The following is a 26,120-nucleotide window of genomic DNA, read 5'->3' as shown; positions in this document are numbered from 1 at the left end:
GTATTGTTTTATTAGTTAATTTTTTTGAAGTCAATTTTATGGTTCATCCCACACGGAGAAAGATATTTCAGGGCGACATATAGTGGAGGAAAATTTTATGGAATTGTTGTGGATTTTTTTCGATGCGTTTCATAATTTTTATCTAAATTTTTTCAGCCATTTTTGTAGTCCATAAACGAACTCAATGTCCGTAAATTTTACTGAATATTTTGCTTCGCGTAATATATTCGGTTTAAATGTCCAAAATACAATTTTCTTTGATTAGGGTAATATTTATTAATTAAACAATACACCGTGTTATTGAAGATTAATTATAACAGCGATTTTTTTATGAGTAGTTCTCGTCGTTAATTATATGAATAAAATGTGGCTAAAAGGGTTCGCCGTGAAGGGTTTTATGGAATGGCTCTTCGTGCCGTAATTTTAAGTTTATTATATTTGTAATCTTTTTGGGTTCTATCCCTCATTATCGATTCAACTTACTTTACCTTTAGTGTTTCAATAGCTACGCCATCAATTCATCAAATTCATTTATCCCCCGATAAAACAAAAGAGTAGCGAAATTCTTGTGGAATGAAGGCGTCCAAAACAACATCAGGGCCGTAGTCAGGGGTTAGAGTCCCCCAGGTGATTCGGAGAATTTCAAAATGTTGAAAATTTTTCTCATTTATGAAACGTTAACAGCACTTATTGAACATAAACATTTACATTATTTATGTTTTTAAATCAATCGCAGATTTCGTCACTTCCCGTTGCCCAATCTCATGAATCATTTCTACCTCGAATTTCACAAAGTAATGGACATCCATTAAATATTATAGTTTCACTGATCTCCAGGATTATAACATCGTCAGACTTTCGTTGTAACAAATGCATAATAAAATCGTTTCACCAGCTTATGACATTTTTCCCATTGAAAATCTCGGGATTGATTACCTCCAATGTTTTTTCATCATAAAAACTTTAACGATGAAATAAAATTCCCAACGAAGAACAAGAGTAAATGGAATCAACTCCTCTTTATTGACAACCAATCATAAATCTATATACTCTCATTTACGAAGGACGGTGACTTTCAGTATTCCCAGGCGATGTTATTAGCTTCGCCGAAGACGTCAACCCTCCATTGTTTGTCTAACAAACCGCCTGGGGAAATTGATTTCAGTGTCACTCATCCCCCTGTCTATAACAAATGGAAAAGATGATTCTTTTTTTTTACAGTTCACTTTTTATTCTATTTATTGATTTTTTCATTATTTAAGATCATTATGTAACACCTCAGACCTCGAGAGACTTATAAATTATCGTCGATTATAAATTTTTACAAAAAAATTTACTTATCAGTATGAATTTGAAATCAGAAAAAAAAATGAGTAAATAATATTTAATGTTGTCAAGTATATTTTAAAAATAGTTGGCACATCTTGGCCAGGTCTTGAGTCAATGATAAATGTCATGACATATTGAAAATCCCAGGGAAATCAGTTTTTTAATACATAAAATGACGTGATCAGCAACTGTCACAAGATTTTATCCTACGATACCTTTTGATTCCTGCTATTCAACTTGAATATTTATATATTTTATTCTTGTTTTGATGATCATATTGATCGACAGTGATAATAATGATTGATATAAATTATATATCAACAGAATGATAATAAACAAGTCCCAGAATTTATTAAAATGAAGTATTTCAATTATCAGTTATTTGGATTAAAAATGTTGGCTTTTTTTTCCTGAGGGCAGACGACCTGAAAGCTGGGAAAAATAAATTGACAGCAGAACAAGATGGGGTTGACAGGAAAGTGATACTTGAGGAGCCCCCAACTGTCAAAAAGCTCAAACAAGAGTTTTTATGTGAATGTTAAACCGCTTTGTTTTCCCGATCAGAAATTGTCTCTCCTCGTGATCATAAACTCATTCACACTCCGTCAATGAATAATTTATTTAAAACTATGACTTTAATTAATTATTTATTGTTCAAGCCCACAACATTTATCGATGATTATCAATAAATAACCGCAGTTTGAACTTTAAACGAATTTTAATTCTGTCATTCAGACGTCTGAGATTTTCTGCTCACAAACTGTCGCCTTTACCTGACATTACGATTAACCAACAAAATTGTTGTTCCACCAATTGAAAAATTAATTCAATCCCTTTACTGGAAAAAGTGCTAACTTTAAGCACAAAACATTACATTTCTTTCCGGAATTAAATTAATTAATTATAATTAATAATTATGATTATATATAATTATATTATAATTATAATACAATCAACTAGGTATTTTAATTAATAATTAAATTAATTAATTATAATTAATTAAATAAATTAATATAAGAAAATTATGAATTACGTGTTACGATCTGTTTCACTAGTTTTTTTTATTCAAACATTTTTCAACAAATAAAATTCAATTTGCACATATTTCATCTTCCATAGCTAGTTCACATACATGTGAGTTGTTTACCATCATCACAATTAATCTGACTCAACTATCATTGACCGGTTTTATATTTTTAACGAACATTTGCGGAAAAATTTATTGAGTACCAGCAAATGGGTTTCATCTAGTCTGATATTTACCACTCGTTAACGACGATCTTTATTGACTTTTTTTTATATATTACCAATTGCCATCGTTCATTCAATTCAACTCTCATTTCACAATGTATCAACCATTGTGCGAATAGGTGAATGCAAAAAGGATGAATATACTTTGGGCCATTGTCGTGGTTCAATCGCTGAATCGGCAGTCGAAGTTCTTGCGTACGTAGTACATTTGTAACGCAAACTCCCGTTGAATAAACCGATGAAATGTTGGCTAACGTTTGCAAATTCAACGGATCCCTCTCTTTGATGGCACCGAATGAATGGGATTTCGTCAATGAAATTCATTTCGCTGAGTCATAAATAATTAGGAAATACGAAAGTGAAAAATTTAACAAAAATTATGTGAGAGAAATGTTGTTAAACGGACGAATTATTTTTTTGTTTAAACACTGTGTTTATTAATAGTGTTAAGGGAATAAGTCCTTGATGATTTGAAATATCTGGGCGGTTTTAATTAATTGATTGAACTGTTTAGGGATTAAAATGTTTGATTCAATCGATGATTCTGAGGGCTCCGAACAAAAAACTCATGATTCGATGATATTTCAACATTTTAATTATGTATTTTAACAGTGCGTTCTCAATGAACCGTAAACAAAAAAAAATTCGTTCACAAATTATTATTATTTCATTAAAAATATCTTATTCATCGTGATTCCACTGAAAACGAGACGACTCGACTCTTTCTCACTTCAGTTTTCGAGCGATATCTCCGAATCTAATTGAGATAGCAAAATTATTGTTATAACCTTTATTGTAGCTCTCACCCTCCCCCACAAATAACGTCTCAACAAAAATTATCGTATCTCCCTTCAATTTCGAGATATTCATCAAATTATGGTCACCAGTCAAACTGACTTTTCTCCTTTCACGATTTCCTTACGATTTTTTAAAAAATCATTTCCAACTCTTTTAATTACTACGTCAGCTACATTTACTTGTTATTAAAAATTTCACTTTTGTCTGCATTTTAAATTACATATTCTCCGAAATAAAGGACACAGTCCTTTGTCAGGCAAACTCATAACCCTGATAATGACAGGATCCTACTCATGCATAAAGCTTAGAAGGTTCTCTGTGCGGATGAGTGTGAAACTATAAAAGAGGATTTTACGACATCCAAAAAACTGCCGCGAGACTTATCCAGGGGGGAGGGAGACAGTGGTATTGCGGTCGTTATCACAGACTCGGTTTTAATCGCTGTATTCACTCACTAGCGAGATAAGTTTACGTTCATTACTGTTTAATTTTCGAGGTGTCGTTCCAGCGGTGGTCGTTGGATTATTTATACATCAACTCATCGTAAAAAAAACATTTCATTTGCAAACTTGAGTTCAGGGGTTTCGGTCGTTAATGATAAATTCGGTAATGATGGTGCATGATAGCGGTGAGGAAGAGATTTTCGATTTTAGCCGTAAAGGATTGAAAAAATTATTTAATCTCTCATCCAAATGAATATTTGTCAAAAATATTTTTTTTCCTCATTCCACATCAATCGATTGCTTCATCAATCGATTACCCTACCCAGTTCCCTCGAATCCTCGTGTTTCCAAGGCTCGAAAATCCCCCCAACGTCATAACTTACCGCAGTACAACCGTGACAATTGTCCCTCTCACATGCTTCAGGAACTCCAGTTTATTCAGCCGGATGTCAGCCAAGTGAAACACTACATTGTTAATGCAGTGAGTCAGTTTTACTGCAGTTTACCACTTGACTCTGCTGATTTTATGATCAATGAATTCACGGTGAGACGGTGAGTGAAGATTTTCGCGGCGTCTCCGCACTTATCGTTCCGCACATCGACTGCGTAAAGTTTTATTATTTTCTTCCGTAAAGATTAATCCAAGGGATTGGGTACGTTGAGCATCCGCAACGCCTTTTGTTCTACACGAAGTTTATGGGGACCCCGGGGGGTGCTGTTACACTAGCGACACATTTATTTTTTTAAGATTATAAATAATACGACAGCAGTCACTTCACCATTATTTGGGAAATAAACACAGCGCACGCGGAGCGCCGGAGGGCATGAGAGGAACGTCAGTTGTATGATTATGAGGGGATTTAATGGAACTTAACGCGGTTGGGAGGAGATTTAGGATAATAATTGGGGTATGTTTTGATAATTATTCGTGGAATTGGAGTGTTAAAGCGCAAGTATATATCGTTGAGGTCATTAGGGAATTTATTCCATGTGATATTGAACGATGTAATTGTACCTCAATTTAAACAATTGATGTGAATTTTCGGAGATAATTTTGTAGTGATTTCCGTACTAAATTCCGTTCCCGAGGAAATTTTCTTTTTTATTTGTTATAATGTGTGGGAATATTTAGCAGTTGTTGGTCACATGGACAGTAATTTATACTGTTAGAAATTTATCGACAATATGTTGATAATAAATCGAATAGTATACTTCATACGTGATCAAACTATATTCAATTTGCAAGAGTAATATCGACGAAAAATTTTTTTCTACGATTTGAATGTTTATTATAAACACGTTAAATAATAAAAAAATGTTCACTTAACGTTTCATGAGTGACTGAAGAATTTGAAACACTGAGAAGATGAAAATGACCACAAGATGGCTCCCCTGGATTTTGGACCCCAATGTCCTGGGGAATTCTAACCCTCACTACGGCCCTGATGTTGTTTTGAACGCCTCCGTTCCACAACAACATCGCTCTTCTTTTGTTTTATCGGTGGTTAAATAAATTTGATGAATTGATAGGGCTGTTATGAAGACCCCAACGGTAAGGGAAGTTGAATAAACAATGAGTGATAGAAAACAAAAAGACGATAAATATAATAAACTATTAAAAATATGGCCGACGATGCCATTCCTTAAAATCCTTCACGGCAATCCTTTTATTAATATTTTATTCATGATTTATTCATAATTAACGGTGGTTTAATTCTTAGAAGTTATCCCAATGCAGAAATTTGTTTTAAGACATTGAAAATCAGATCAGAATCAGTATTTCAAACTCATCCCATGACAACCCGACGCATTATGTTTCGATGATATCCAATCTGAACGCCATTGTTATCAATCCCGCCCTTATCTTTAATTCCCATAGCTTCTGAAATTTCACCGATGACAACTACTCCTCCTAATTGCCGTCAATCGACGTCAGGGGCGATCGATGGCTCCCGGCGGACAATATATGGTAGTAAAAGGGATGGGTAATGTACAATGTGTTCGACCCAACGTCGTGATATCCGCACCCGTTTGCTAATTGCATCCGTCATTCAGGAAATAATTGATCTTCCAAAAAGACGCGAAATTGCTCTTCCGAAGAATCAATGCAGACGCCTCGTGAGCATTGGCTTGAGTATGGACAGGGATTGTTAACTAATACCAAAACGATTTCACTATGAACTTTAATCTACTTAATTGCATGCATTATCAACTAACTGATAATAACTAAAGTATTCACTTTATATTCACTTTCGGGATATAAAGACGAAGAAACAAGATGACTTGACCAATCGTTTGGACTTAAAAGAGGAAGGCACAATCCTTCCATTCAGAAGGAAAAAGGAAAACTGGAATTTTCTGGTGTGATCATAACTACCCCCTAAATATCGTAATCACTTAATGGAAATGAGAGTGATTTGGACTGGAACGGCATGTGCACCATTTCGAGGAAAATTTATATTTCTCCATATTGGCCTAGCCATAACATTCCGTCAATATCGAATCTGATGGTCGAATTGCAGCTATGCAGCCATTAACGAATCCTCTATGACACGATCCACATGGGCTGATTCAACAGCACACGCCAATACTAATTCATAAGTTACGCAGTGGCTCGTAAAGCTTCTCAGCAACGAGATGTGCGATTCTGACTGCCCTCCATTCACTCAGTTCCAACCGAATACAGCCAGAAATGCTTGTTTACTAGCCTCAACGTTAGTGCAGGACTCAACCCCTTCAACGCAATGTGCACATATACAGTGATTGTAATGTGATAAGACTAGTGCAATTCCGTATTGTGTGGCATCTCTGAGGTTACGGAGTGAGACCAATGAATGAGGTTAGTCCTCCGGTGGAACCATATCAGGGCTTTACGACACCCTTCACAGAGAGAAAAATTATTCTGTTCATATCTCCATTTATTTTAGAGAAGTATTACGTTATTGCAAGTAATTATCTCCTTTAAATGACTTTCATGTTTTGGTCTTTATTGTGTTTTTAACATTTACTTTCTAGTGAAGGACTCGATTATAATATAATAATTATAGTTGAGTTGATAATCCGATGTGGTTTGCTCGAGAGACCGTTCCTCGCCCTTGGTTCGTCCAGGGTGGGAGGTCTGCTGCAAAGACAAGGCCCTTTTGTTTATGGGGTTGTCCATGTGTGGGCTGTTTAGGTCATAAACAACTCGAATGATTTTCGTTGTTTTCTGAGAGGTTTACACTGGGTCAATGGGTTTACAATATTTTTTTTATAATTGTTCTCCGGTCTAATCATTTCCAAGGAGGACTACTCACTCCCTAAGGGAGATACCGACTTTTTCATTAGAACCTTTTTTGTGAAGGGAATCGAGAGCTACCAAGAAGGTCATGACGAAAATCCCGCTATCTCGCTTAGATTCGGAGATATCGCTCAGAGATGAGTCGAAGTATCTTGTTTTACACATTTCGCTACTGAAATTAATTTCTGATCCATGAGGTTTCGGTCTCGAGTGGAAATTCAGGTCAGATTCAGGAACAATTTTATCGTAATCAGTCAACTCCTGATTTCTAGATCCATTTGCCATTAATATCAATTTGACTAGAACGAATAAATAATTATTTAAATTGAATAGAAGCTGTGCTACAATGTCATGCTACTCCTTGCCTTGACAATTCCAAAATAAATCTTTTGAAAAGTGTAGTGTAGTGTACTTTCAGAATATCTGACTTCTGAGTTAAGGTAAGGGTGCACCACCAAATTTGGATCTAAATGATTTCATGCTGCCTCACCTCAGACTGAGATCATCTCCACTCCATCAGATCCTGATCAGGATCTCTTCAGTCCTGTTACCATTATTTTTTAGAAAAATAACTGCATCCAAACCTGACCAATTCTCAGCCAAGTCCACCCTAATCAGATCATACCTGACTGCAGCCCTGAAATCCAGTCAGGTCTGACTGGATTTCCGCTCGGGCTATTTGACTTCCAACTACTGTACCTTCCTTCCGTTTGTGTCTCAACTCAACTAACCGAAATCAGCAATTGAACGGTTGTTTTGTATGTTCAGAAGCGGTCTATAAACAGACAGGAGTTACTCCTGTTCGTGCAAGTTTGCCCTTCCTTGTCCAAAAGTTGAAGATTGTTGGCATCGGCTTGAGATAAGCCACGAAAGACAGACGTGATTGCAATTGACATTTCCACGGTTGTGACAGACCTACACATCTCCAAACTCTATCGTACCTTCATCGCCCTGTCAGTCCCGGGAATGAGGAAACATGAAGTTGGCTTCGGTATTCGAAAGTTTTTGATCACAGGGAGCCGGTCTCGTTTCCCTCAGTGTCGAGGAGATGATGAATTTGAAGGTACCTGAAAAGCTCACGTTTCGTTCCAATTTTTATCACCCTTCCGGTTCCCGGCCACTTTGAAGAAAGTCTTTTGTAACTGTAAAGACCTTGAAAGTTCATCCCTCGGACAGGGCTGAAGGGCTTCCTTTCGACGTCTGCTATTTTTCGTGTTCGCTCGATTCTTCAGAATTTTTATCGGATCTTTGAAGACTCGGCGGACAGTTGGCGCGACTCAGTGACCCCGTGAATTCAGAACGGACGATATTGATTGATCGGAGGAGACTCTGGGGCGCGAAGAGAAAGAAAGATTCCGAAGAATCACGAAACTGTTCGCGCAGTCGAAGTCGATTTCTGCCGATCTTTTCTTTCGTGGAAATGGAAGAGAAGAAATCGATGGTTCAGCGAAGTCTCGAGGCTATAATTGGTTCCGAGGAAGAATAATTTTGGATGAAATTCACGGCTTAGTGTTATTTTGAAATGAAAATCTATGACGCGATGAAAAATTATTACGAAGTTGGCGTCTTATTTCAGCGTTTCGTTTTACGTTTTTTCTTGTCGTATGAAGAACGAGGAAATGCGGAAGTTCTTGTGATGGGGTCGAGGCATTAAGTAAACATTGGTCAAAAAGTTTGGAAATTAAGTGCCGAGGAAAAATAAGATACAGAGTAGTTGGAAAAGGTGAACTCAGAAATGTGGACGATGCAAACTTTTCCCATCTTCTGTCTGCAGTATCAACTAGTCTTTTAATCTCGTTTTCTTGTTACTCGTTTATTCTTACTTCTCGGGCACATCTGCACTCACCGGAATTAAAGGCAAAGCCAAGTTCAAATTATTTATGGGGTTGATTAGGGAATGAGCTTGTGATGATGGATTTTTTATTGTTTCATTCGGAAAACTGCTCCACCGGGATGAATTAATTATTGTTTGAAATATTCGTAGTGGATTCATACAAAGAAAAAGATTTCTTAGGAAGTAGAATTCCTTGTTTATTTATTAATAAAAATAACTGAAAAGTACTGACGGAAGTCTTAGTTCGTCGTTAGGGAAAGTTTACGGTTTTTCCGTAAAAATACAATTTTTAATTTTTTTTTTGGGAGATTGCACACGGAAAAATAATTTTCGTTGATTAGGAGAACATTTATTAATTAAACAAGACATACTGTCATTGCAAACTAATTATCACAGCGATTTTTTTGATGATAAGTAGTTCTTGTCGTCAATTATATGAATAAAATAGTACTAAAAGGGTTTGTCATGAAGGGTTTTAAGGAATGGTACCGTGTGCCGTAATTTTAACGGTTTATTATATTTTTAGTCTTTTTGGTTTCTGTTAGTCATTGTTGATTCAACTTACTATACCTTTAATGTCTAAATAACAGCTCCAACAAATCATCAAATTAATTTATCCATCGATAAACCAAAAAAGTAGCGATGGTGTTGCGGACAGGAGGCGTTCAAAACAACATCAGGGCCGTAGTGAGGGGTTAAAACCCCCCAGGTCGGTTTCAATTTCGATATTATTCAATTATTTATGAAATGTTGCGAACGTGTTTCATAATCGTCATTAAAATCGTGGGACGATCAATCTTTCATTAATTAAAAATCGAATATTCTAGAATTATACATTGAATATCATTAGGGCAAGTATATTATATCATCTGTCGCGCAGTGAATTGATTATCTCCCATCCGAGATAGACTGACTAATCAACTTGACAGACATGATATACCAACCGGATCGTTGGTGAAGAGAAACTCGGAAACTGCATCAAAGACTCACAAACGATTATGCGATGGGCGACGTTATAGACTCGCGTATTCCTCCAGTGTATTGTACTTTGGGTAACAGTTACTGTGTGGGTGCAGACGGGTCGACGTAGATGGAGTACCTCGGTGTATTAAAGCTGAAATCTTTGATGATGAGAGGAGACAAGGAACTTAACTGAAAGCAGATGGTAGTGCCCAACTTTCAGTCAATTAGATGACGAAGAGATCGTGGAAGATGCCAGAGGGGTTTTTGCCGAATACTTGGGATTTTGAGAGATAACTTGGGGCGACATTAGGGGGGGCGGGGTGGCTGTTTAGCGGAATAGTCATTGCGAGTAAAATTAAGGGTAACGTGGGGATGATGATGAAATTATTCAGGAAGGACTGGAAGACAGTGGGAGCCCTCAAAATCCCATAATTTGGAAGGAATTGACTGGACTGGAGCTGTAATTCAGATTTAAACGATTGAAAGCTGAGAAAAAAAATCTGAAGGGAAATTTGAGTTCAGAAATATTGTGTTATGGGGTATGGGTAGGAATATGATGATTGTTATTGTTATTGTTAGGGGTATGGCCTGTAGAAGCATTGCCGACAGTCGGCCGAGGGTTGGCCAACATTGGCCGATGGTCGGCTCATTGTTGGCGATTCCTCATTTCGTACCAGGGTGATTACGGTATCATTAGAAAATATCAAAAATAGAAATTACCGACGACAAAATATCAAAAACAGAAAACTTTCAAATTAAAATATGTACAGTCCATTATACAAATACATAAATTGAAATATATGGAAATTGAAAATATATTTGTATAAAGACAATAAAAATATCCAAATATTTATATGTTCATTGCAATAAATGAATGAATGTTAATCGTCAAGAAATGTTCAAAACAATGAAATATTAAAAAATTTATCACTGTCACCACTATAATTGTCAACTGACAGTTAAATAATCTCATCAATTTTAATACCACAATGAGACTCAGCCGATAGGCAAAATAAATTGATTTCGACTCATTCAATTTATTTAATTGTCCGTTCGTTCACCCAAAAATAATCTTATTTTATCTCTCATCGCTGTCGAATTACTCGCACGCGCTATGTAAAATCATAATTCTTCCTTGATCAATGAATTATTCACCATTGAAATATCAGAGGCTATAAATTATTTATTTATGTTCCAGGTAATGATGAAACTTTACATACAAATTGTCCGGTGGGCACGATACATTCATAAATATCTAATCAAAAGCACTGACTAAAGTTTGACTCGGCCGCACAGCTGAACCATAAATCGAGGCGGAATGAATGAATCGTGATTGGCGATTGGTGAGTTTAACGAAAAGTTTTCATCCTCCCCTAGCCTCCCCCCCACCCCCCGCCCCTTTGGTACAACGAAAATGAAATAAGGCTTTGGTGGTTTGAACTGGGTGGAGGACAACTCCCCTCCGGGCATGAGAACCAAGTTTCTTCCTCTTCTGCACTTCCTCAATTCCACTTTCATTTCGTGGCTTGCGAGGGGTAGGGGATGGGGGTTGCAACCCATACTCAGACAAATCGGAGGAATCAGAAGTCAGATTACGTTTTACGAGTCTTAATTTCTTTTTTGCGTTCGTCTATTTGGCGGATTTTTTTTCTACTTTCGGGAACATTTTTTGAGAGTTTAAAAGGATTTTTTTTTTGGAAAGAGAGGGGAGGGGTTGGTCACGAGGGTGTGTGTGCTGGGGATTAGAATTGGGGTGCATTTTTAATTTAAATTAAAATTAAAAATTGATAGTAATTATTTTAACAATTCTACATCAGTTTATTTTATTGTGTCTTTCATTTTTTACTGTGTCTTATATCAATTTTTCGTTAACGCATTGTGATTGGTTAACGATGACTACCGAATATATCCGATTATTGCCGATGTTAGACTCTGTCGCGAAACCATTCGTCGTCCATCTTCTCGAGGCCGGTACAGAAGTTTTCCTGAGCCGATAAATAAATTTTACTGAGGGACACAGTAATTTTTCTCATGTCTGCAGTTTGTTCCCAGATTGTAATACAGCACAGTAATTTTTATCGTAATCACACTATAGAAATTCACAGATTTTTCTCTCGCGGCAGTGATTGTCCTCTCGTAATTTCCCTTCGAATAAGACTCCCTTTACTTACTTCGTCTTGAAAATCCCCTGGAGTTATGAAAAGATGGTGACGAGAGATAGAATAACCGAGTGATTTTTATCATCCCCTGGACGGCTTTCCAGGTAACGACACATCGTTTCCCGACTTGTTTTATTACCCCAACATGTCAGTGTAGCTATACCTGCATGAAAAGGGCGGACGTAAAACCCCTCGTGCTGTAACTTTCATCTCCTTTATATTTCATCGAATATTTTTTCAACAGCGAAATAGCGTGTCACATTGCTGCTCCATAAAAAAAAAAATAATAATAAAACACGTGCAAAGAAATGTTAAAGTTCCCAAAAATTTCCATTACAATTTCGTTTCTGCTTTCCACGGGGGAAAAAAATAGAGAACAAAAGATTTCTGTAGATGTATTCCACCCTTGACTCGTTATCTAAAACGTGGATTTTTTTTTTTCATTTGATTCTGCTATTCCTCACCTTTTCTCTCGCTGTGACAAATGGCCATTGTTGCTGATTATTATCGTTATTTTTCGCTTCGGTTTTATTCAACTATTCATAACCCAACGGACCTGCGATAACGCATTCAATCGTCGTAGTTTGATTTATTTCTTTCGGAATATTCAGAAAATAATTTATCCTCTTTAAAAGAGTATTGACATTGGTTTTAATTCATTTGTCGTTGGTGAAATCATTTTGTTTTAATTACAGTGATAGAAAAATTTTTTTTTTATTGAATGTCATTTGGTTTAGATTGAAAAATTTCAAGAGAAAGTGTCAGTTATATCTTCTCTGAGATAAATTTTAATTAATATTTAATTATTGATCCAAAAAGGTGAATTGGAGTCTTAAGTAAAATTTGTTCAACCTCCTGAAGATCCAATTGAAGAAACTAAAAAGAGAACTTATTGAATTTTGAAATTAATATTTAATTGTAGATCCAAGAACGTGGATTGAAGTCTCAAGTAAAATTTTCCGAACAGTCAATTTACTCATTGAAGTATTTCTTGTCATGAGTAAAACTTTTAATCAATTCAGGAAACTGAAAAATTCTCAGCTAAAGATCACATTAGCTCCAAAAAACCAAATTTTTCATTCTCGTTTATTTGATTCAATTAAATATAACTCGCTGAGAAATGACTGATATTCCTCGGATCTTACGTATTTCTAATTAGTTCTGGTCTAAAAAAAAACATCTCAATAAAAATCATTTTTTCTACCAGCGTAGGAGCTTCCAACGGGTTTCTGAACGAGGAAGAAGTCGTTAATTAAGGACAGGAGTTGAAAAAAGTCTTGAAAAAGTCCTTCTACAGTTGATGCTTGTGTTTAAGTTACATTTTCCATTTATTTTCTGTTGCCATTGAAACATGTGTAGGTCAGCAAAGTGGCGACTAACGATAATTGGTGTCTCTGTTGCTGATAGTTGTCGTTTTTCCTCCATTTCGCTTCACTCGTTCTTTCCATTCCGCTCCACCCGATATTTTTAACTGCACCTGGAACAATTTTACCCCACCCAATCTCATCATCATCATTATCATGATAAAATTTTCGTGTCACATAAAAGAGAAATTCACCACTTTTGTGGCACCATTTTCTTCTTTGCAATTCTGGTAGCTGACATAATTGAGATTAAAGGGAGATTGCAAATGTCGAGAGTAATTTTAGTGCCTTACGAAAATTTTTTCTGTAGGGAATTCTGAATCGATTGTCTATTTATTTTATTGTCATTCAGAAATGAGGATGTGTGATACGCTGGTACGAATTGAAGCATCGCCGACAGTCGGCCGAGGGTCGGCCGACATTGGCTGACAGTTGGCCGAGTGTTGGCACTCGGCCCACTGTTGGCCAATCCTCTTCTCCGACTAGGGAAGTGTGTGAACAATTTATTTGATCATATTTGTTCATACGGTAATGGAAATACATGAATGAATGTTGATTACAAAGAATTGTTCAATGCAACGGAATATAAAAAAACTTTAACATTATTACAATTATAATTATGAACTGATAAATTGCAATCAATGAAAAATAGCTAGCGATAAATTTGAAATTTCACTTTTTTGAGTAAATTCATGTATAATAATATTTATATTTATTATTTATCATTTATTATTCGTTTATTGATCAATATATTTACTAATACTTTTGGATCCTCAACATTTTATCGTAGACATTTTGAAACTAGATTTTGGCTTTCGACATATTGATAAAGTTTTTTTTAATCACAAATATTTTGTCGTGACGCCAGTAATTACTCTTGACTCGGGTTTATGGCAATTTAATTAGACATAAATCGAGGAATCGGACTTCTTCAGAGTGTTTCGACATCCGTCTGACGGATCGATTGATGATCCTGTGGAAATTCAGCAGCTTGATACCTGTAGAAAGGGAATAGTCGTTCCGCTGAAGTCAGTGCTCTTATTTTATTTCTCACCAATGTCGGACTTAATGTATTCCGGACCTTTCACTTTTACCATGATGTCTCATAAATTTCAAGCGTCGGAAGTATCCTCTCACTTTTGGAGTGGAATCTCACGTTTGTTATCATTAATTGCCTTGCTGCATTGATACATTCAATGTACACCCAAATGAAAATGCGGAAAATGTTGGAAAGTTGTTCTGCTTTTTTTCCATCGCTGAAGCCAGTGGTGCCGGTGATGAATTCCGCTTCTTTCGAAATTTCGATTGCGATAGATGATCCTAATTAACGCAATAAAAAAATTAATTGTCTATTCATCGGTTCGATTTAATTCGATTCGTGGTCGATGACGCTTTACTTATATCGATACAGAAACTGTCGGATGTCGGAACCGACGAGAAGCGAGGAAAATCATCATCAAGAGAAATTATCGATTAATAGGAAGACGAATAAATTATTAACAATGAAAATAGTTATTAATTGTTGATCACCTTTAAGATGAAGAAATTATTCAGTGACTGTAGCGGAAGAGGTTTACAAGTTTCGAGAAGGTGCGATATATTCGAGTTATCGAATTTCGAGATTCGAGAATCGATTTTTTTCGTGATGAATTTTCATGAAATGAAGCCTATATGAAACGTGACAGCTGTCATAAATCGAATATGGTGGATTTCTTGAGGATAATCGATTATATCAATTATAATCGATCATCTGACAATCGATAATCGATTAGTGAAAAGGCAAAGTCAACATAGACATCGACGCACTGGTATTACTAGAGGATAAAATGTGATATTCTCGACTTATCGAATTTCGAGATTCGAGAATCGATTTTTTAAAAATCGATTTATGGAAATAATCGATTCTTACACACATCCTCCCTGATGGTCTAACACTATGCAACGAGATGGAGAGGTGCAATGACATGCGATTGTTAGTTACATTCACAAAGAAAATAAAATTATTAATAATCAATTTCAACCCAAAGTTTATAAAATAAAAATAAAAAATCGTTAGTATTCACTGTTAGCATCAGTCGATAAAGTTTGTGAACTTTCCAACGAACTTTTTCCCGCCAATTCAAAAAGGAAATATGAACGTTAAATTTATAACGCCCGATTAAACTGATTGATCCCAATTTACTCTATGATTCCCCTGAGGGATGTTACAACGCGGTCGATTCATCCCAGTTGGAGATAATTATTCGCATTTACTCTTCATTTTTGCATTTTTCACCGTTAACCACTAACAAACTGATTCCGCAGTCAGAATCACGGTATTTTGTTAAGTGGTTGGAAAAAAAAAGTGCCGGAGCAATTACCAGTTATTTTTAGCGCCCTGTATTACTACATACTCTCTATATTTTTATAACAACTCAGGTGATTACATTTTTCCTTTCTTTTTCGAGGAACGATGTAAAAAATAATGGGGGAAAAATGGTTTAGTTAATGGAGAATCGTAAATGTGAGGGAAGTCATTACTCTAGTAGAGCAATGATTTTTTCCATATCGATGAACGAAAAATTTGGTTCAAAGGTGGAAATCCACAGTTGATTAACAGAGAAATTCGTGTGGAAACTCCTATAGAAATATTTTTTTTATAATGTCGCATGAGGGAGTACCAAAACAATTTTTTAATACAAAAGAAGGAATATCTTTAAAATCATTTCTAATTGTTATCAAGAACAAAATTTTGATGATGAGAAATTTTGGAATTTATGAGTTATCATCGTAACTAAATCAACTTTATTATTGATTTGAAAATCTAACGGGTCTACATTTTTTTATTATATATTAATATAATATATAATATATAAATTGTATTGTATATAATATACTATAGACTATATATTATAATTATTGTTCAACAGAAATGTTTTCCAAAATAAATCATTTAAACGTAATTTCAATCATTGTAACTCTTAATATAATTTATCGAATAAAAAAATTTCAAATCAATAAAATATTAAATATAATAATAATAATAATATGAATTATAAAATTATAAAATAATATACAAATATATAATATATCATTAAAATTACTAGAATAGCACAGAACATTTAAAAAAATATTTTTTAAAAACGGGAATTTTTCATTCCGTTCCCGATTTCCTTTGTCAGTATGTTATTAGGTCAATATCCCCCTGAGAATGATCATCATCTATTCATAATCACACACTCATTACTCAAGAATGTAGAAAACCTTCATGCTCCACCGGATAATCAACTAATAACACGTTATGCAGTCGCCCAATGACCCATAACTCCAGCGAATAATAATCTCTCCCAGATATTTATTATCAAACTCACAAATTCAGACGTCAGGATCTTTGGAAAATCGTTAAACTCGAGTACTCAGTGATAAAAATATTCAGATAATTGTCATTTAATTAAAGTCAGTAGTTTCGTCAATTTGGAGAGCGGGTAACGTCCTCGGGATTCCACACCCGTCATAATCGTCGCGGTTATTGGTACGGAAACGATAGCGACGCTCGTTCAATTACATTCACCAGTAGTTTTGGGGGCTTTTGGTGGGCGAATTTCAATGTTAAAATTGCCTGGGCACTTCTCACGACTCATAAGGCACTCAAGGACTGAATCTATATGACTGGAACTGCCAGAATGGATTGAAAGTCAGTCTAATTGCGGTTAAATGGCCCACGAGAGTGAGAGAAAATAAATTTAATTTCTTTTTAATTTGTTTTTCATTAAAAATAGGTTTCAAAATAAGTTCAACTGCTGAACGCGTTAATTAATTTTTTTAAATTCATTTGAAAACGCTGAACTTTGATGAACATTTAATGAATATGACTGACTTTTTTTGGAATGAAAAGGAGGTGGTTTTATTTTTACTGTTGGAAAAACTTTTGGGAGCTTTCAAACATTTCATTTATTCGGTTCTAATTACAGTTTACGCGGTGGAAGGGATCAAAACACTTTGCGGAGGCTTTTCCGAGTTGGAAAAAATATTTATAAGAGAGGAAATGTTTCATCTTCGTCCATTAGCTAATTAATAGCCCTGGGGAGGGGGCAATTTCCAAGAATATCTCAGGGAGTGGAATACTCAGCGATTTGTTACATAAAATATTCATTTCATGTTCCATAAACGAAAAAAAATCAATCAATTGACTTCATCATTCTCGTTATCCGTGAGAGGACATGACGAGTGGCCGACAGTCAGCCGGGGAAGTGCCAACATTGGCTGATCCCCGGCGCGATTGAATTTTTACATCCGCAGAACCCCTGGAACGCGATCAGAAGCCGCCAACGAATGGCCGACAGTCAGCCGGATATCAGTGAATGTTGGCGCATCCTCGGCTGACTGTCGGCGGTTCTCCATCGGCTTCCAGACATTCTACGGATGTTAAAAATCAATTTTCTCATCTAACAGTACAGAGATGTCGAGTCTTTGAAGATGCTCTCATATCGATTTCACCCGTTGCCCTTCTCCTCTCACACAATTACAATTTCTCAGGAATAAGGACGTAAAGATGTTGTCCATGAAAGTGGGCCGATCGCACGCGAGCTCACGCTTACTTTAATGCAACCTGCGTTCTCCTTGTCCCTTGTTCATGCTGACTCCAGTTCTCGGGGAAGGGGCTGGAAAGGAGAGGGACGAGGGAGGGGAGGGAGGGGAGCTTTCTAAAAAAAATTCGCGGAGACATGAACGTTATGTTTGCAGGCGCTCGGTCGCACATTTCCACCGATTAAAGAGACTCGAAGTGAAATGCGAAATGATAATGATGATGCGAGGTACTTCCTCATCACTCGAAAGTTGATTTGTAGTGGCTTTTTTTTTTTTCGCGTCGCGATGGAGATGCTCCACTTGTTCTGGTAATTTTCATTCCGGGAATTTGATTAACAGGTGGGAAGACGTATTCTGGAAATATTGCGAATCACTTCAAGTTATTTAGGAGCGAAATGTAATGTAACTTTGGGGTGAAATGGGAGTAATATGAGATTTTGTGTAAACGTTCGGTAAAGGGAGGGGACCTGAGCTGAGGGTTGAAATCAGGCGGGTGGTTGGATGAAAAGGGGTTGGATTACGGAGAGGGATTGTTGAATAATATCGAAACGATTGGAATATGAACTTTATTTTTTGAATTATCGGTGATTAAAGTTTGCATTTGACAAAAGGCATTTGTTTATTTATTGCTCTCTGTTTCTGTTTATTGAAACTGTTCTGAAAGGTTCGATAGGATTTTAGGAAAAACTATAAAATATGGAGATAGACTGAAAGGGGGTAAGTCTCAATAAAAAGTGATCGAATAATTTGATGAGGTTCTGATTGATTGGGTAAAGGTGTTTTTCATTAGAAATTGGGCGGATTGAACTGACCTGAAGTTGATGAACTCATTTGATCATGTTGGGATGATCCTTGGTAGGACCGAATCTATTCAGAATGTCCACTTCTGATCTGAACAACTGATCCATCAATCAATCTCACATCCGATTCCAATAAAATTAGAGTCAGAAGATGATATCAGGAAAAGCAAAAATGGGATTGACTCTGTACATTTCACAGTGTCTGTCCCCTACTTGGTTAGTGCCATTAAATATTGTTAATCCACATATTTATAAAGAACATTTTCTGAACTTCAAACATTGTCATGTAACAATTTTATCGTGATAAATCAACTCCTTATTTCTAAATTCATTTTCCATCAACATCAATTTGAACAGAAAGAATAAAAAATTACTTAAATTGAATAGAAACTCTACTATAATGTCATACAACTCGTTGCCTTGACAATTCCAAAATAAATTTTGATCCCAATGATTTCATGTCGTCTGACCTCAGACTATCATCTCCAATCCATCAGACTCTGATCAGGATCTCCTCAGTCCTATTACCATTATTTTTCAGCAACTTAACTGCATCAAAACCAGATCAATTTCTGATCCCAACTCAGGGTTCCTCACGCTAATTTTCACTCGGGAGCCTAATGACATATTTCCTGCAGATTTTTTAAATATAATCTCGTCAGGGCTTCCCGTAGAATGGTTCCAATAAATTATGCTGAAGTAAAACCGCAACTGAGGAAGTCCCATATTTCCGTAGATAATTACGAAGAAACAAAACTGGAATAATTCATGAAAATTAAAGCTATCTGATTTATTGCTAAAGGAAAACTAGACTTGAAAAATGAGTTTCTTTCGTTTCAAAAAGACGTTGAGCCATTTCATTTCTATGTACAGATAAATAATAATAATAACCCATTTAATTAAATTAATCTCGCCCCCTTCCCGTTAATTAACAACGACATTGGCCGACTGCAGGATAAATCAGGACCTAAACCTTCAGTTCTTTCCCCTTTATCTTTATTCATTTTTACGCGGAAATAATAAATTAGATAGTGAACATTGAATGTCACGTGTCATTTTTATCTTTACCATTATCTTTTGCACGAACTGCATGCGGTGATTATATAAATCGAATATTGCAGGAGAAGATCATAACGACTTTGACAGTGTGAGCGAGCTTTTCGCGAAATTTCCTCCCGAATTCCGAGTTAAAGCGATGGAGCTTTTGAAAGTTGCACTTTTTTCGATGGCTGTTGTCATCTGGTGCATCTCATACACTCAAGCAGGACCTGTTCCGATTTATTGCGACCCCTTCCGCGGGTGCCACGGTGACTAGTTCAAGTAATAGTTATTTTGGTGCTTCGATTTTCTATTAATTAATTGAAATTTCATGAAATCTACTCACTTTGACAGCGAAACGAGGACGACGAGGGCGGGGGTTGAAATTTAATCGATTTGGCTGTTTGTGGATACCTTTTCTGTCGACGACATGTTTCACTTCAATTGTTATGATTAATTGTTTTGTTATAATTGTTGAAAATAAAATATAATGGTGGTGGAGAAATTATCGGCGAAATGGATTGTTTAATGATTTTAATGGGAAATTGACAGGGGAAATTAATTGAGTGAAGTCTATTTTAGGAGTGATTGGGGTGTACGCGATTTTCGATGGTCATATTAATGAAAAATTAATTTTTTTTATGGTAAATAATAGAGAAACGCTTGTCTTCAATAAATACACTCGACGTTTCGTAAATAAAAAATTTTGAACACTTCAAAGTTGAAAATAACCGCAAGATGGCTCTACTTTATTGTGGCCCCCGACGTCGTGAGGGATTGTAACCCCTTACTACGGCCCTGATGTTGTTTTGAATGTCTCTAGTCCACAACAACATCGCTATTCTTTTGTTTTATCGATGGAAAAGTTAATAGGATGAATTGATAGAGTAGTTATTGATACACCAAAGGTCAAATAATTTAAATCAACAATGAGTGACATAAACTAAAAGACAATAAATATAATAAACTATTAAAATAATGACACACGGAGTCACTCCTTAAAATCCTCCACGACAAACCCTTTTAGTAATATTTTATTCATATTATTGACGTCGAGAACTACTCATTATAAACAAATCGTTATGGTGGTTAATTTTTAATGACAGTGGGTGTTGTTTAATTGATTGATATCATTTTAATCAAAGAAAACTATTCTTTAAACATTGAAAATTGAATATATCAGGATCCAGATGAAATCGACGTCATTCAAGTTATTTCCCTTCGAATTATTAATTAATTTCATTGAAACTATTTTCTATCGATTTTAATGTTATGGATTTTTCCTTTCGGACAAGACCTTTCGAACGATTTGAAAATAAGTTCCACTAAATTTTGACCACAAACATTTTTATTCGATCATTAATTCCTTTTAATTAAAAAAAGGTATTCATCAGCGTCATTAACAATAAAACGAAAACAAAAACAAATATACAAGCTAATCTTTACATAAATCACAATTTTCCATTTCAACTTAATGAATAATTGTTGTAATACTAATACATTCACATTTCAATTGTTGGATGTGACCAGGTTCCATTGTAAATATCTCCTTCCCGCTTTATTATCAACAATTACTCATTGAGACGAGATCCAGAAACCGCCAACCGAATTCGCATTTTTCCCCTGCAAAATTGATTGGTATTAGACAACAATAAATTAGCCAATACATTCGCCAATAAATTAGCCAATACATTCGCCAATAAATTGACCAATACATTCGCCAATAATTTAGCCATAAAATTACCCAATTAATTAAAATAAAAATACATAATATAATACATAATTATTACCTGACTCTTAGTCACCGTGGCACCCGCTGAAGGGGTCGCAATATATCGGGGGTCGTCCCCCCTGTGCGTACAAAACACAGAAAATCACTGCGGCAACTGCCAATACCGTAAATTTCAAGAGACTCATATCTACGATTTCACGATTTCGAAAATTAATCTCGTAGAATTGCACTGATGAAGTTGGAATGAAGTCTTCTACTCGTCTACTCAATTTATATACTTGTGAGAAGCCGTGAAATCGGCAGCGACAGCAGTAAAATTGCTGACATAAGACAGCAGGATTCCCCGATTGGTAAATAGATTTCTTGCATATTGATAGGGAAACCCCGGCTGAAGAATAATTGCAATCTCAGTGTTTTCAGTGCTGATCTGTCTAGCGCGTGTTGAGTGATTATATTGGAAATTGATTTTTCAGGAAAATCCATCGATTATTTGAAATGGCGATTTTTTTTTTCATTGCAGAAGATAAGTGGAAAATTCCCCCAGCATTGAATATAGTATTTTTTTAATTACTATTACTTATTACATTATGATATAGTTATATAATAATGTAATTATATAGCAAATTATTATTGCTAATAGTAATAAAAAAATACTATAGTGAGAGATTTAGGAATAGTCGTTTTTTATGGAATATAATATATATTATATAATAATAATAATTATTATTATAATTGTTATTATAATTATATTGTTATATAATAAATAATACTATTATTATATTATAATATAATGTGTAATAAGAATGACATATGATTTGAATTTTGAATCTAAAAGAATTAACTTTCTATTCCCTCCTCTTTTAGGTTTTTTAAATTATAATAATTAAAAAAAACACAAAAAATTGAAAACTCAAATTTGCACGATTAACAAGTTTCCATTGGCAAGCAGAAAATTCAGAATATTTCGTAATGTTTATAGTCAAGAAAATAATCACTTTCGGTTGTAGATAAATTTTTACTTTTCAATTTTCGATCAACCGACATAATTTATCAATAAAATGAATGGAACATTTTGGAAGTGGAATAGGAAAACATTTTTTGAATGTGTGGAGGAACAAATAATAAATGCATGATTGACAAATGAAACAAGGGTTTATTCGAGTGTATCAATATGAAGGAAACTATTTAATGATTATAGTATCACTGTGCACTACGTAGATCGATCAATTTGGGGTCAAGTTTCATTTTTTATCATCGCGGATGAAGTAGTCAGGACGATTCCACGACGATTGGACAGGGATTTTGGGTCATTCTAACCCTGACCACTAAAAAAAAACAATGAAATTATTAATACAACAAATTGGAATATAATTTTTGTTATTTAAGAAATAGATTACGTCTAAATGAAACGTGATTTATGTTACCGCATGATGCTTTGTATTTTAAATAATTTTTTTCCATTGTCTCTGCTCAGTTCTATTTTTTACGATCTGTGTAGCGACGTCGTAAAACGAGATAAGTATTGACCAGTTTTCGCTGGATAGTTCGGAATTTAGTTATCTGAAGATATTAAATTTTTATTATTACTCGAAAAAAATACTTCAATGACGTACCATTTGATTTTAGTATAATCGATTTTCGATGATAATATCGATGAAATATGGATTTTTCCACGATTCTAATATATATTATTAATACGCCAAATAACGACAAAATGTTTATCTTCAAAAAGTACACAGAAAATTCCTGAAAACGACCTGAGGGGTTCTAACCCCTCGCTACGGCCCTGATGTTGTTTTGAACGCCTTCATCCCGCAGAAAAAATCCTCCATCTCTCTCAAATTCGGAAATATTCCTCAAAAATTTGACTAACAGATAAATCAACTTATCTCGTTTCACCACTTCATTAATTTAATATTAACAATTTTCAATAATTAGGTGTAACCGGTTCTCCTGTAATTTTCCAAAAACCCAAAGCTAAAATATTTACTTACCATATGGAACCGACTGAGGTTTGTACGCAGGGCTTTTTCCTCCTCGTCCCTTGAATGCCCGAGACCCATTCGATCATAACAATCAACAGAAACAAAGAGAGTCCCAAGAACCTCATATCTGGTGAGTCCCAAATATCAATTAAACGATTTCCAAGATTCTGCTCGCGCGGTTCAACTGGATGTGAGCTCCTAAACAATCGTCGAGATTATATACTTGACTTTTGTACCGTATCTTGATGTGTAAATATCGTTATCATAAACATCATCAACTTATTGATGATGAAAGTTATAAATAAACATATTGACAATTACAAATGAGATGTTGCGAGGTAAAATATATGAGGGAACGGTCGCAATTCATTTTATAAAAATCAGTTGAACCTAAGGAGGTTATTTTTTACGCAAATAATCGTTCGAGATTATGCGAATCGATATTTGGTTATAATAATTGGATATAAAATCTGGAGAAATATAAGAAGAAAAATATTTAGTGCAAATTACGACAGTATTTATCTCATCTTAAATGGGCAGTCGTTTTCCTCCAATTTTCTTTTTTTTTTTCATGTGATTTTTATTTTTTAAATTTTTTATTCTGGAAATTTCATTGGTGGAAAACGTCCCAATGAATTCCCTCTAAGTTACAGAAATTTTATTGCGTTAAAGATTTTTTTTTTTTCAAATTTACAGGAAAATTGTTGGGAAATGTCCACAAATTGTACCTTAAGATTGTTGTTGTGTAAAAGATCTACTAAACATTTTTTAGTTCAATTTTTATGGTGAATAGTTCAATGAATTAGTTGCAAAATGATTACTTTCTAATTGAAATTGTCCATTTTCATTTCGAGATAGAGATTTTTGAAATTTGAATAACTTTCATGTGTTCAAATGGAGTGTCACAGATTACAATTTAAAAAAAAATCAGTGGCTCGATATTTTTTCAAATAAAAATTGTTTGTCGTAGATTTCGCATCTTTGAATACAGCAAAAAAAAATTGAATCGATTGGTCGTTTTGTTTTCGAAAAATAATTATAGAAAGTTCATAAATTAACATAATAGTCACTAGAATTCGAACCAAATTTCATTAAAACGATATAAATAAATAAAAAAGAATTTTTACAACATTACACCACCTTATATATTATATTAAATAAAATATAAATAGTCAACAATCACTAAAATATTAATAATACCATTTTATCCTGATTTTCTTTCCAAAAATGTTTAAAAAATCGTAATCTACTCTGGAAAAAAAACTAAAAAAAAATTCTGCACTATCGCATTCTTCAGTTGCTGCCATAATTCATTCCACTTCCTCATGAGCCTGAGTTTCAACTGACGAGGCAGATAAATTTTCCCAGATATAAGTAACTTCGGTTGCGGTAGAAAACTTGCCACTTAGGGCACCCGAGGTATTTGCGTTTCCGAGTGTTTCACGAATATCCGCAAGAGACACTGCAAAAGCTGGTGAGGTTGCAGGGTAAAAAAATAGTGGAAAAAGGAGAATGAAAAACTGAGGGTGCGGAAGGAAGGAACGCTGGAGGAAGAAGAATGGATTCCCCTGAAAGTTTCACGACTTTCGTGCGGTCTGTTCGTGGCGAGGCTGGAGAGTCTTGTCTTTTTGTCAGAGATGCGCACTCAATTTTCAGAGGCTTAAGTTGTAAAAAATAGGCGAGTCCAAGTGGAGCATTTATTTCAACATTTGAGGTTTATCTTCGGGGAGGTTTGTGTTGAGGACAATTTCAGTGACATTCACTCAATTTTCCGAACAAAAAAAAAAATATATATATATATATATATATTTATTTAATTGTAGTATATATGATATGTTATACAATATATAAGATATACGATGATGATATACTATATAATATGATATAACATAAATTATTAATTTCATATCCATTATAATATGATATATTATTATTAGAAATGGGATAGTTATTATGATTCAAACGTGTGAATATTATTTTATTCTCTTTTATTTAATACGTTCGAAAGGCACAACTGCTCTGGTTCGTTTCCTTAGAGGAACTAACTAAAAAGACTAAAGGGCTACAACATATTAACAATGCATAACAGAGCATACACATCATACCCGAAACTTTTCAGAATTTTCACCCATTAAAATGTTTTCCCATCTCAAGTGGGAACACGAGAATAAAAAAAAAATAATTCAACTGTAAATTAATTTTTGATAAACAGTTTGAAATGTAAACTTCAATAATTATAATGTGTAATATAATATATAATATGTACTAATATGTATCATATAATATATAAGATTATACATATTATTGATATTACAAATTATATATTATATGTGCACCTACACTTATTCACAAAAAATAAACATAAAAAAACATAAATTCAACAGTAAATCAATTTTTAATTTAATTTTCGATATTCCAAGGAAACTGAGCCTAACAATGAGATAGCTAATAACTCGTATCGATCTAATCCGTATCGATAATCAAAAATGAAAAAACAATGAAAATTTTTTTTCAATTTTTAATCAAATATTTTCTGACACGCGATAAAATCGTTGAAATCTTTCGAAAAAATTGCATT

At 34.6% G+C, this 26,120-nt stretch overlaps 1 protein-coding gene and 1 long non-coding RNA gene across 4 annotated transcripts in view; one reads left to right on the top strand and one right to left on the bottom strand.

The window, feature by feature from the left end:
* Nucleotides 1-26,120, top strand: part of LOC135169308 (polypeptide N-acetylgalactosaminyltransferase 2) — a 129,906-nt gene that overhangs the window by 19,090 nt on the left and 84,696 nt on the right. Inside the window, exons 1-2 of one of the 3 annotated variants that reach the window (XR_010300195.1) lie at nucleotides 19,964-20,107; nucleotides 20,180-21,907. The exons of the other annotated variants lie outside the window; for them this stretch is intronic. The gene's annotated coding sequence lies outside the window, so the exon portion shown is untranslated. Of the gene's footprint in view, nucleotides 1-19,963; nucleotides 20,108-20,179; nucleotides 21,908-26,120 lie in introns of those variants that run through there. 3 annotated transcript variants of the gene reach the window in all.
* Nucleotides 22,691-24,757, bottom strand: LOC135169313 (uncharacterized). Its single transcript, XR_010300196.1, has 3 exons — nucleotides 24,743-24,757; nucleotides 23,552-23,740; nucleotides 22,691-22,882 (listed from the first exon to the last, which is right to left on the bottom strand). It is a non-coding gene; the product is annotated as an uncharacterized LOC135169313 (long non-coding RNA).

The sequence above is a fragment of the Diachasmimorpha longicaudata genome, chromosome 14 (assembly GCF_034640455.1).
Source record: "Diachasmimorpha longicaudata isolate KC_UGA_2023 chromosome 14, iyDiaLong2, whole genome shotgun sequence".
Lineage (NCBI taxonomy): Eukaryota > Metazoa > Arthropoda > Insecta > Hymenoptera > Braconidae > Diachasmimorpha > Diachasmimorpha longicaudata.
This window is presented reverse-complemented; position numbering and strand designations above follow the sequence as displayed.